We start from the raw sequence: 12,709 nt of genomic DNA, 5'->3' as shown, positions 1-12,709 counted from the left end.
TTGGAGAGAGAATACTATATCACACTGGGTGAGAAAGGAGCGGCACTCAGTGGGCTGCCCAGAGTAACATGGTGGGTTATTAACCCTAGGTTCCGGAGACTCGGAAGACCAGGAAGTAGCTGGTGGCACGAGACGAAGACTCTGATACTGTCCTGAGAGGTCGGAGACCTGAGCGGCCAGGGTCTCAACGGCATGCCGAGCAGCAGACAATTCCTGCTCGTGTCTGCCGAGCATCGCTCCCTGGAACTCGAGAGTAGAGTAGAGAGAATCCATAGTCGCTGGGTCCATTCTTGGTCGGATCCTTCTGTTATGCAGGTGAATGAGGACCCAAAAGCGACTTGGCGAAAACAGAGTCTTTATTCCAGTAAAGGAAATAGGCAATACTCCTAGACAAATTGGAGCAGAAAACAAAACATAAAAACTAATTCCACTCGTAGTGACGAGGACAGACTGGAGACTCGACCATAAACTGTAGGTTGCCTCGGGAAGGCATCGATCAGTAGCAGACTCAGACACCTGCTCACACGCAGCATCTGAGGGAAACAAGACACGACAGGGCGAGACAAAGACACAGCACGGCGAACAATATACAAGGATCCGACAGGACAGAAACGGAAGACAAGGGGAGAAATAGGGACTCTAATCAGAGGGCAAGATACGGAACAGGTGTGAAAAGATTAGATGATTGAGTAGGGGAATAGGAACAGCTGGGAGCAGGGACGGAACGATAGAGAGAAGAGAGAGAGGGAGGGAGGGAGAAAAAGGGAACGAACCTAATAAGACCAGCAGGGGGAAAACGAACAGAAGGGAAAGCAAAATGACAAGACAATATAAGACAAAACATGACAAATACAGTCTAGGTAGATGGGTTTAGTTGTGTGTTCTAATACTGTCTAGGTAGATGGGTTTCGGTTAGATATCTGTGTTCCAACACAGTCTAAGTAGCTGGGTTTGGATTAGTTATCTTTGAACAAATATTGTGTAGGTAGATGGGTTTGGGTAAGTTATTTGTGCACATACAGTAGTGTGCCCTTCAAACCACAAACACTAAAGCCCCCGGCACGCACAAACACACAAGTACACACAATAGAATATAATAGAATATCTTTATTATCCATTTAAATATTTCATGAAATATTATTAATTTGATAACATGTGGAATGATACCAGTCATCAGTCAATCATCAGTGACTCTGACTTCTGTTTATATCTGTCCCACTAACAAGGTAACTTTTGTGATCTTCCACCTTCAGAAACCCCCTTCTATCAAGGCTGAGGCTGTCTTGAAGGTGTGACACAGTCATCATCAGGCTGAGTTCAGTGCAAACAGTTGTCAAAAGAACCAGTTTAGTCAGTAGGTAGTTATGACAGTTAACCTGTGGATAGACAGTAGATGTTATGACAGTTCACTGCCACCCTATGACCTCTGTTGTCTCTGCTAGTCAACATGATGGCTGCTGAAAGCTTCTTGGTAACCGAGTCCCTTCCCATCCCTCATCCAACCCCGCTAATGAGGTAGGCTACGTTCCAGGCTGACTACATGGAAGTCGCCTGCCAGATCTCACAACTCCTGGATAGATGTGGAACATAAATTTATCAGCTAACCACATCATATGCTATAGCAATCTGATGCCCAACTGCACAGTCAATGAAGCTTCAGGTTACCTTTGTCTATATCATTGCATCTTTCCTTAAATCTAAATATATTTGTAGTTCATTCTAATTATAACCTAATAACAGACACATTTTCTTGAAGTGAGATGGAATTCATATCTTTATAATTGATGTACAGGTAGTGGATACACAGGACATGGGATTTAATCATGCTCAATTTAAATTTTTTAAAATCAAAAGCTGGAGTGCACATGCTGAAAATATAATCAAATTACAAATCACATTACATTTTTTATTTCACAAAAATAATCGTATTATTAATCTGAGGAAGTAATGCGGATTAACCATTTAACAGGATCATTACACCTGAGAGCTGAGAAAGATATATTTGTTTCAGATGACTTCCCGTTGTACATTGGTGATGGATGATCAGTACTATACAGAACATAATTAAAGAGCATTATGTTGCCTGTAGCAGCTGTTCTGTTGATTGTAAAACATCAAAATAACTGCTTTTCTGATTTATTTTGGCACCAATTTGCAGTTCAATTCTTCCAAACTACAGTGGCCACTAATGTGTAGATGACTTCACACGAAAGGTTATTCTCTGGTGACTTCTTCTGGATGTTGATCACTGTGAATACCTCAGGGGAGGAATTAAGACTTCTCTCTCCTGTAAATACAGAGTAATGTGATATGTCAGCTCCAAAACATGTGGTGATCTCAAAGCAGGAATGAATCTCTGCCTATTTTCTTGCCTATAGTGCTCAAAGTGAAGGTACCGAAACTGATATTTTGTACTGATCAAAATTCACTTTGGTTCCACGATAGGAGGTAGTGCTGAGCGATTAGTGCTTTTTGAGGTTGGTTTGGTTTCAGTTTGACAATAAAAATCATTGTATTATTTTTTAAACAATACACTATGCGTTATGTAGGTTGCATGATGTAACACATAATACAACTATTAGTATAAGTCCCATGATGGTAGTGACTGACCATTACTTGTTATCACTTAATAAGTTTTAACCAACATTTATTCACATTACTTTAATTAAATATTTCTGTTACATTGGTTTTATTTTATGACTTCAGTATGTCATTCCATGTCATCAACTCATCTCTATAGAGCTGCTGCCTATACTGTCTAACAAAATCACTATTTTAGTGTTGTAAATGTATGAACACTATTGTGACAATGAACAAGGTTAGTAGCTTCATGTAGCAGTAGCCTGTATCTATTGCTTTACAATTCAGGTCACTCTTCCATTTCCCAGTGCTCTTCAAAGTGTACACGACTTTACACCACAGGTTGCTCTTCCATTTCCCAGTGCTCTTCAGAGTGTACAGGACTTTACACCACAGGTCACTCTTCCATTTCCCAGTGCTCTTCAGAGTGTAGACGACTTTACACCACAGGTTGCTCTTCCATTTCCCAGTGCTCTTCAGAGTGTACACGACTTTACACCACAGGTTGCTCTTCCATTTCCCAGTGCTCTTCAGAGTGTAGACGACTTTACACCACAGGTTGCTCTTCCATTTCCCAGTGCTCTTCAGAGTGTAGACGACTTTACACCACAGGTTGCTCTTCCATTTCCCAGTGCTCTTCAGAGTGTAGACGACTTTACACCACAGGTTGCTCTTCCATTTCCCAGTGCTCTTCAGAGTGTACACGACTTTACACCACAGGTTGCTCTTCCATTTCCCAGTGCTCTTCAGAGTGTACACGACTTTACACCACAGGTTGCTCTTCCATTTCCCAGTGCTCTTCAGAGTGTAGACGACTTTACACCACAGGTTGCTCTTCCATTTCCCAGTGCTCTTCAGAGTGTACACGACTTTACACCACAGGTTGCTCTTCCATTTCCCAGTGCTCTTCAGAGTGTAGACGACTTTACACCACAGGTTGCTCTTCCATTTCCCAGTGCTCTTCAGAGTGTAGACGACTTTACACCACAGGTTGCTCTTCCATTTCCCAGTGCTCTTCAAAGTGTAGACGACTTTACACCACAGGTTGCTCTTCCATTTCCCAGTGCTCTTCAGAGTGTACACGACTTTACACCACAGGTTGCTCTTCCATTTCCCAGTGCTCTTCAGAGTGTACACGACTTTACACCACAGGTTGCTGACTGCTCACTTTGTCTGGATGTTGGTCACTGTGAATACCTCATAGGGAGGAATCAAAACTTCCCCCTCGTTTCCATATGCAGAGTAATATGTCAAGTTAACACCAAAACATGTGTTGATCTCAAAGCAGGATGTGTCTCCGAAATCGTATAAAGTCTTATGTAAAGAACTTGAGGCAAAATAACCAAAGCGCATTTCTTTGTTGACAACATCCCGATCAAAAGTTACATTGGTTCTACGGTAGGTGGTCCAACATGTTGTTTGACTTTGTTTGAGAATCTGCATGGCGTCAGTCAGATAGAAGTGCAGGGAATGGTACTGGAATGATGTTCCATACCCATAACTGCCTTGTCGAACTGCTTTGTTGAAGTCTATGTAGATGGATTCAGAAGGAGGTTGGGGTTTGTTATTTGTGTACAAATACATAGAGACGGAATGCACTTTCTGCAGACCATCTGTTGGAATGGATGCATGTTTCTCTGCCATGTCCCAGGCTCTTCTGAAGTTAGTGGTGGTGTTTTTCTCATGTGGGAGGTAGTAGTCATCCACCCTCTTGAAGGCTTCGTCTCTGCAGCCATCGTATTTGTCATCAACGGAATCAGGTGCCATGTCCAGTGGGAAAATCTTGTTCTGTAACAGTAACATTCTTTAGTGACATTCTCCTGATACAGACCTAACAGGTTCCTACTTGGGTGATGAGTTGTTTACCAGTCCCTTATTGGACACAGTTTCCTGTTTGTGAGGCTAAATGTGAGGAAAACGAGTATTAAGTCGTGTGTGTTGGTCTGTTGTTTTATGTCAATGTGCACAATGAAAGTACAACATAAAGCCACCGCCCAAGTCCTGAAGCAGGATGCCCAAGATATGATCCACAATAGTTTTTCCTGCATAGCTCAGGGCGTAGTCAAAACATGAAGACTATTCACAGGCATTGCCCACATTTAAGGACTCTCTTTTCTTGTTAGAAACAACAGTAGTGGGACACTATCTTCTCTTCTTATGTCTCAGTAAAAGGAGTACATGTTCTACTTTTTTATAAATGAACCCTGCTGGTGTTAAATGTAAGGTTCTATGAATGAATATTTTATTGGCTTTTCGTTTACTCAACTTGATTTCCTGATTTTAAATCAATTATTATAATAAGGGTAAATAAACTAAACTAGGTAAATGAAATATTAAGTGTGAGGTTATATTTTTCTTAGTGTACCTGTTTCACCAGTCCAAAGTGAAGACAGAGAATCAACATCAAGACAGAGATTCTGTTTGTCTTCTTATCAGTGAACGTCACATCTAAAGATGAGAACAAAACCAGTGAAATGATGCAAATTTACAGATACATACACAACTGTTGTCATCATAAAACATTATTAAAACATCTCACCATCAATTAAGAGATATCCACCACCCATGTTGCAGAGTTGTTGACATCAAATCTACAGCATGTTCAAAATATAATCAAACATAAAACATAATGAAATTAACTCTAATTCAACAACCCAAGTGTCATGTTTTGTCTTATATTGTCTTGTCATTATGCTTTCCTTCTGTTCGTTTTCCCCCTGCTGGTCCTATTAGGTTCGTTCCCTTTTTCTATCCCTCTCTCTCCCCCTCCCTCTCTCTCCTCTCTCTATCGTTCCGTTCCTGCTCCCAGCTGTTCCTATTCCCTAATCAATCATCTAATCTTTCCACACCTGTTCCGTATCTTGCCCTCTGATTAGAGTCCCTATTTCTCCCCTTGTCTTCCGTTTCTGTCCTGTCGGATCCTTGTATATTGTTCACCGTGCTGTGTCTTTGTCTCGCCCTGTCGTGTCGTGTTTCCCTCAGATGCTGCGTGGTGAGCAGGTGTCTGAGTCTGCTATGGTCTGTGCCTTCCCGAGGCAACCTACAGTTTATGGTCGAGTCTCCAGTCTGTCCTCGTCATTACGAGTGGAATTGTTTTTTATGCTTTGTTTACCGCTCCGATTTGTCTAGGAGTATTGCATATTTCCTTTACTGGAATAAAGACTCTGTTTTCGCCAAGTCGCTTTTGGGTCCTCATTCACCTGCATAACACCAAGTGATACAACAACATTAAGTGATCCCTGTTCGTAAGACTGGAATAAAATATCACATCCTGTCAAATGGAGAATCATCACATGTACTCTGTACTACATCCTGTCAAATGGAGAATCATCACCTGTACTCTGTACTACATCCTGTCAAATGGAGAATCATCACCTGTACTCTGTACTACATCCTGTCAAATGGAGAATCATTACCTGTACTCTGTACTACATCCTGTCAAATGGAGAATCATCACCTGTACTCTGTACTACATCCTGTCAAATGGAGAATCATTACCTGTACTCTGTACGGCATCCTGTCAAATGGAGAATCATCACTTGTACTCTGTACTACATCCTGTCAAATGGAGAATCATCACCTGTACTCTGTACTACATCCTGTCAAATGGAGAATCATCACCTGTACTCTGTACTACATCCTGTCAAATGGAGAATCATCACCTGTACTCTGTACTACATCCTGTCAAATGGAGAATCATCACCTGCACTCTGTACTACATCCTGTCAAATGGAGAATCATCACCTGTACTCTGTACTACATCCTGTCAAATGGAGAATCATTACCTGTACTCTGTACTACATCCTGTCAAATGGAGAATCATCACCTGTACTCTGTACTACTTCCTGTCAAATGGAGAATCATCACCTGTACTCTGTACTACATCCTGTCAAATAGAGAATCATTACCTGTATTCTGTACTACATCCTGTCAAATGGAGAATCATCACCAGTACTCTGTACTGCATCCTGTCAAATGGAGAATCATCACCTGTACTCTGTACTACATCCTGTCAAATGGAGAATCATCACCAGTACTCTGTACTGCATCCTGTCAAATGGAGAATCATCACCTGTACTCTGTACTACATCCTGTCAAATGGAGAATCATTACCTGTACTCTGTACTACATCCTGTCAAATGGAGAATCATCACCTGTACTCTGTACTACATCCTGTCAAATGGAGAATCATCACCTGTACTCTGTACTACATCCTGTCAAATGGAGAATCATCACCTGTACTCTGTACTACATCCTGTCAAATGGAGAATCATCACCTGTACTCTGTACTACATCCTGTCAAATGGAGAATCATCACCAGTACTCTGTACTGCATCCTGTCAAATGGAGAATCATCACCTGTACTCTGTACTACATCCTGTCAAATGGAGAATCATCACCTGTACTCTGTACTACTTCCCGTCAAATGGAGAATCATCACCTGTACTCTGTACTACATCCTGTCAAATGGAGAATCATCACCTGTACTCTGTACTACATCCTGTCAAATGGAGAATCATCACCTGTACTCTGTACTACATCCTGTCAAATGGAGAATCATTACCTGTACTTTGTACTACATCCTGTCAAATGGAGAATCATCACCTGTACTCTGTACTACATCCTGTCAAATGGAGAATCATCACCTGTACTCTGTACTACATCCTGTCAAATGGAGAATCATCACCTGTACTCTGTACTACATCCTGTCAAATGGAGAATCATCACCTGTACTCTGTACTAGTACTGTGACTGGTGATGCAAGGAGCTCTTCAATCAAATTCTTCTTACGGTGGATCAGTTCTCTCTGTCATCCCAGTCATGTGTTTCTTTAAATAGCTGTGATAATGATGATCCACCCCACGGTGACGTTGACGTCTCGACTGAAAGACAACTTTAAAGTTACTTTCTCTTTCAATTTGGATAAATCTTTCACTTCATTTTCTTCATTACAATGTAATATATTATTGTGATAGTGAGGTATGGTCATACTAGACATCATTTAGCTCAAATTCATATTATATTTGTATGTAGCGGAGTGGGAATTGTCAAAGGTTACCGGAGTAACTACATTGGCAGGGAGTGTCAGTTGTCTCTAAGCTTCGTCTGCCAATCATGTTCTCAGCTGGTGAGATTCTGATCTCTTGTACCCACAGTGCTTCATGTCAAGACAATGATTTAGGCAGAATCCCAATGACTCTCAAACAGCTTCCTATTGTTGTTTCCTTTACCTTGTTATATCAGTGTGAGACCCAGATGTTTTCCCCACAGAGACTCATTACATTCTATTTCATTCTATGGGTTTTCCATCATATTGCTTTCATATGGCAAGGTCTTTCAGATCTGTGGTGGTTACAAAGGAACGATGACAGGAGACAAGGAAAGAGGACAAGGAAAGGAATGAATCAGATTGGAAAGGGACCTTACCTGTTTGGTATCACAGCGGCTGACTGTGTAATTAAAGCTGGAGTCCAGCCACTGCAGAGGTAGCACCTAATCCAACAACTATACTGTATATGTACAGTGATGTCTGTTTGCACAGATAAATACAGCTCACACTCTAAGACACACACTCTAACAAACACACACACACACGCACGCACGCACGCACGCACGCACGCACGCACGCACACACACACACACACACACACACACACACACACACACACACACACACACACACACACACACACACACACACACACACACACACTCTTTCTTTTGTCTCCATAACATAACATTCTGTCGTTCAGAATGTCAACACACTGGACACACCCAAACACGTATGCACATTGCACATTAAGTGGATGTTAACAGTTGTCCCTGTGGGTGATTGTGTCATAACAACAAACGCCTTGAGAAGGACGATACATTGACACACAATCACATATTTCTACAGATTCTGAAGTGGGGGTCAATGTTCTCTCAAGAATTCTGGAGAACAGAATGTTGAATGTCTGCATTCCAGCAACGTTCAGCAAACATTCTGATGTGTTTGGATAAAAGGGTTCCATTGTTGTACATCTGACCTGGGTCACTAAAGTTACAATAATTGATGTTGTAGTCATACAAGTCATACAGTGTTGCTGGTGCTGTGTAATCTAGCAAAGGTGAAACACATTGATGGTGCTTCCTGGGTTGAGAATTGAGGTCCGGTTTGGATTAGTTGATAACAGCGTGGTCCTAGCAATGTAAGGGTGGTGGGTTTGATTCCTGCTGGAGTCACATATCTTAAACTCTAACTGTATACACTCACTGTACTGGAAATCACTATGGATTCAAGAGGTTGATTAAATTGTTATGTTAATAACAGACTTCCGTTAAAAGGTAATCATGAAGAAATGACGTATTTTCACATTCAGTATCAATCCTGATTCAATCACAGTGTGTAGAGTACATTATGTAACAATACTGTATATCACCTACAGTATCAGTCCTGATTCAACCACAGTGTGTAGAGTACAGTATGTAACAATACTGTATATCACCTGCAGTATCAGTCCTGATTCAATCACAGTGTGTAGAGTACATTATGTAACAATACTGTATATCACCTACAGTATCAGTCCTGATTCAACCACAGTGTGTAGAGTACAGTATGTAACAATACTGTATATCACCAACAGTATCAGTCCTGATTCAACCACAGTGTGTAGAGTACAGTATGTAACAATACTGTATATCACCTGCAGTATCAGTCCTGATTCAATCACAGTGTGTAGAGTATAGTATGTAACAATACTGTATATCACCTGCAGTATCAGTCCTCATTCAACCACAGTGTGTAGAGTATAGTATGTAACAATACTGTATATCACCTGCAGTATCAGTCCTGATTCAACCACAGTGTGTAGAGTACAGTATGTAACAATACTGTATATCACCTGCAGTATCAGTCCTGATTCAACCACAGTGTGTAGAGTATAGTATGTAACAATACTGTATATCACCTGCAGTATCAGTCCTGATTCAACCACAGTGTGTAGAGTACAGTATGTAACAATACTGTATATCACCTGCAGTATCAGTCCTGATTCAATCACAGTGTGTAGAGTACAGTATGTAACAATACTGTATATCACCTACAGTATCAGTCAAAGTAAAATAAATTATTATTACCAGACAGAGAATTAGACAATGTAGGCTACCACTCTGCCTATTGGCTTATTTGCATGTTCAAGCCTGTCTCAAAATACAACACTGCCACTTTAATTAAGAAATAAGCGTTTTACTTGACGGGCTTTTCAAATACAGCTTAAAATGTAGCCTACACGTTTTGTGCTCTCGTAGAAATCAGTCACTATCCATTGCTGACCGATACTTATGTATAACTAAGCTAATAACTCGACTTGCAAGGAATATCAACAAATGTGCACACGCGCGACTCTGCGCTCTGAACTGATCTAAAAAGCGCGTTCACTCAAGGGTTATTAAAATACCGCTCGTGGGCAACACCTTTCAATAGAGTACTAGTTTACTCCTTTGCGCTGTGACTCTGTCTACAACAAAATCACAGACTCAAACTTGGAAAATTAGATTTGTTTTGTTTTGTTGCATTGAAAATGGGCTGATTTAATATTGATTCGATCACGGAACAAACGTTGATCTATATAGTGCAAAGTAATAGAGCAAACTAAATGAAGTTCAATCTATTGAGTCTCTGCCCGGCAGGGCAATTCTTCTGAGCTGCAGTTCTGTGGGAATTGCGCTGCCACGCACACGGTCTGTTCCGAGGGAACATTGCTGTCTCGACTGCCTGTTTTTTAGTACAACAATTGCCCGGAACATAACTCTAACCATCGCCTAATGTTAACCAATCCAGAAAATAAACAGATTCTAAACGTATGATTGATGTTTTAAATGAATCATTTTTCTTTATAGTTGTCCTGTCTGTGGTACCTTATATCCAGTGATGAAAAGTGGCCTGTGTTTTCCGGACAGATACAGTATATGAGACATTATTCATCACACGTCTAAAATGGCACCATATTCCCCGTATAGTGCACTACTTTTGACCAGGTTCCATCACTATGTAGGAAATAGGGTTCTATTTGGGACACAGTAAGTTTGGGGAAGTTATTGCTGGAACACCTATTGTTGTCATGTTTTGTCTTATTTTTTCTTGTCATTTTGCTTTTCCCTCTGTTCGTTTTCCCCCTGCTGGTCTTTTTAGGTTCGTTCCCCTCTTTCTCTCTTCCTCCCTCTCTCTCTTCTCTCTATCGCTCCGTTCCTGCTCCCAGCTGTTCCTATTCCCCTAATCAATCATTTAGTCTTCCCACACCTGTTCCCTATCTTTCCCCCTGATTAGAGTCCCTATTTCTCCCCTTGTTTTCCGTTTCTGCCCTATCGGATCCTTGTCTATTGTTCACCGTGCTGTGTCTGTGTATCGCCCTGTCGTGTCGTGTTTCCCTCAGATGCTGCGTGGTGAGCAGGTGTCTGAGTCTGCTACGTTCAAGTGCCTTCCCGAGGCAACCTGCAGTTCTTGATCGAGTCTCCAGTCTGTTCTCGTCATTACGAGTGGAATTATGTCTTATGTTTGTAGATTTACTTTACTGGATTAAAGACTCTGTTTTCGCCAAGTCGCTTTTGGGTCCTCATTCACCTGCATGACAATTGTATTGTAATTTCAGTTGATTTCAGCATGTGATGCTGTGCCAACACATTTTAGGCCATACCACTGTCTTCCTTTAATAACAGCTTCCTGTCAGTCTGTCTCAAATCAAATGTTATTGGTCACATACACATGGTTAGCAGATGTTAATGTGAGTGTAGTGAAATGCCTGTGCTTCTAGTTCCTACCATGCAATAATATCTAACAAGTAATCTAACAATTTCACAATTACATTTTACACACAAGTGTAAAGGAATGAATAAGAATATGTACATATAAATATATGGATGAGTGATGGCCGAACGGCATAGGCAGGATGCAGTAGATGGTATAGAGTACAGTATATACATATGAGATGAGTAATGTAGGATATGTAAACATTATATAAAGTGGCGTTATTTAAAGTGACACATACATTTCATCAAGTTTTTAATTATTAAAGTGGCTAGAGATTTGAGTCAGTATGTTGGCAGCAGCCACTCAATGTTAGAGATGGCTGTTTAACAGTCTGATGGCCTTGAGATAGAAGCTGTTTTTCAGTCTCTCGGTACCAGATTTGATGCACCTGTCCTGGCCTCGCCTTCTGGATGATAGCGGGGTGAACAGGCAGTGGCTCGGGTGGTTGTTGTCCTTGATGATCTTTATGGCCTTCCTGTGACATCAGGTGGTGTAGGTGTCCTGGAGGGCAGGTAGTTTGCACCCGGTGAGGCGTTGTGCAGACCTCACTACCCCTCTGGAGAGCCTTACGGTTGTGGGCGGAGCAGTTGCCGTACCAGGCGGTGATACAGCCCGACAGGACGCTCTCGATTGTGCGTCTGTAAAAAGTTGTGAGTGTTTTTGGTGACAAGCCAAATTTCTTCAGCCTCCTGAGATTTAAGAGGCGCAGTTGCGCCTTCTTCACCACGCTGTCTGTGTGGGTTGACCATTTCAGTTTGTCCCTGATGTGTACGCCGAGGAACTTAAAACTTTCCACCTTCTCCACTACTGTCCCGTCAATGTGGATAGGGGGGTGCTCCCTCTGCTGTTTCCTGATGTCCACGATCATCTCCTTTATTTTGTTGATGTTGAGTGTGAGTTTATTTTCCTGACACCACACTCTGCGGGCCTCACCTCATCCCTGTAGGCTGTCTCGTCGTTGTTGGTAATCAAGCCTACCACTGTAGTGTCGTCACTGGTGGGGAGTCACGTGGTGGCCAGTATTGTGTTAATATCACACTGTGGTTGACTGATAAAGAGTTTCACTTCCATAAATCACACAGACACAGGACAGTGCAGGGAGAAGACACAGGTACAGATGACATTAGAGTTGAGGTTAGAAGTAGAAGTTACTGTATTTGACCACAAGTTTGTGAAGATGTCAGAGGGAGTCTATGAAAACTCAGAACGATTTAAAGACGATGAGCCTGATGCAATGAAGAACACAGACATTGATGGCCAATTATATGCCAACGTAAGAGCCTTCAAACCCAGTACAAGAGATGGAGTTGTTGCTTCAGGTAAGATTGCATGGACACACAC

At 41.6% G+C, this 12,709-nt stretch overlaps 1 pseudogene; it reads right to left on the bottom strand.

Moving 5' to 3' along the window:
- Positions 1-2,318: 2,318 nt before the first annotated feature.
- Positions 2,319-4,383, bottom strand: LOC124030139 (annotated as a pseudogene).
- Between the last annotated feature and the right edge of the window lie 8,326 nt (positions 4,384-12,709).

This window comes from Oncorhynchus gorbuscha, unplaced genomic scaffold (genome assembly GCF_021184085.1).
Source record: "Oncorhynchus gorbuscha isolate QuinsamMale2020 ecotype Even-year unplaced genomic scaffold, OgorEven_v1.0 Un_scaffold_9434, whole genome shotgun sequence".
Classification (NCBI taxonomy): Eukaryota; Metazoa; Chordata; class Actinopteri; order Salmoniformes; family Salmonidae; genus Oncorhynchus; species Oncorhynchus gorbuscha.
This window is presented reverse-complemented; position numbering and strand designations above follow the sequence as displayed.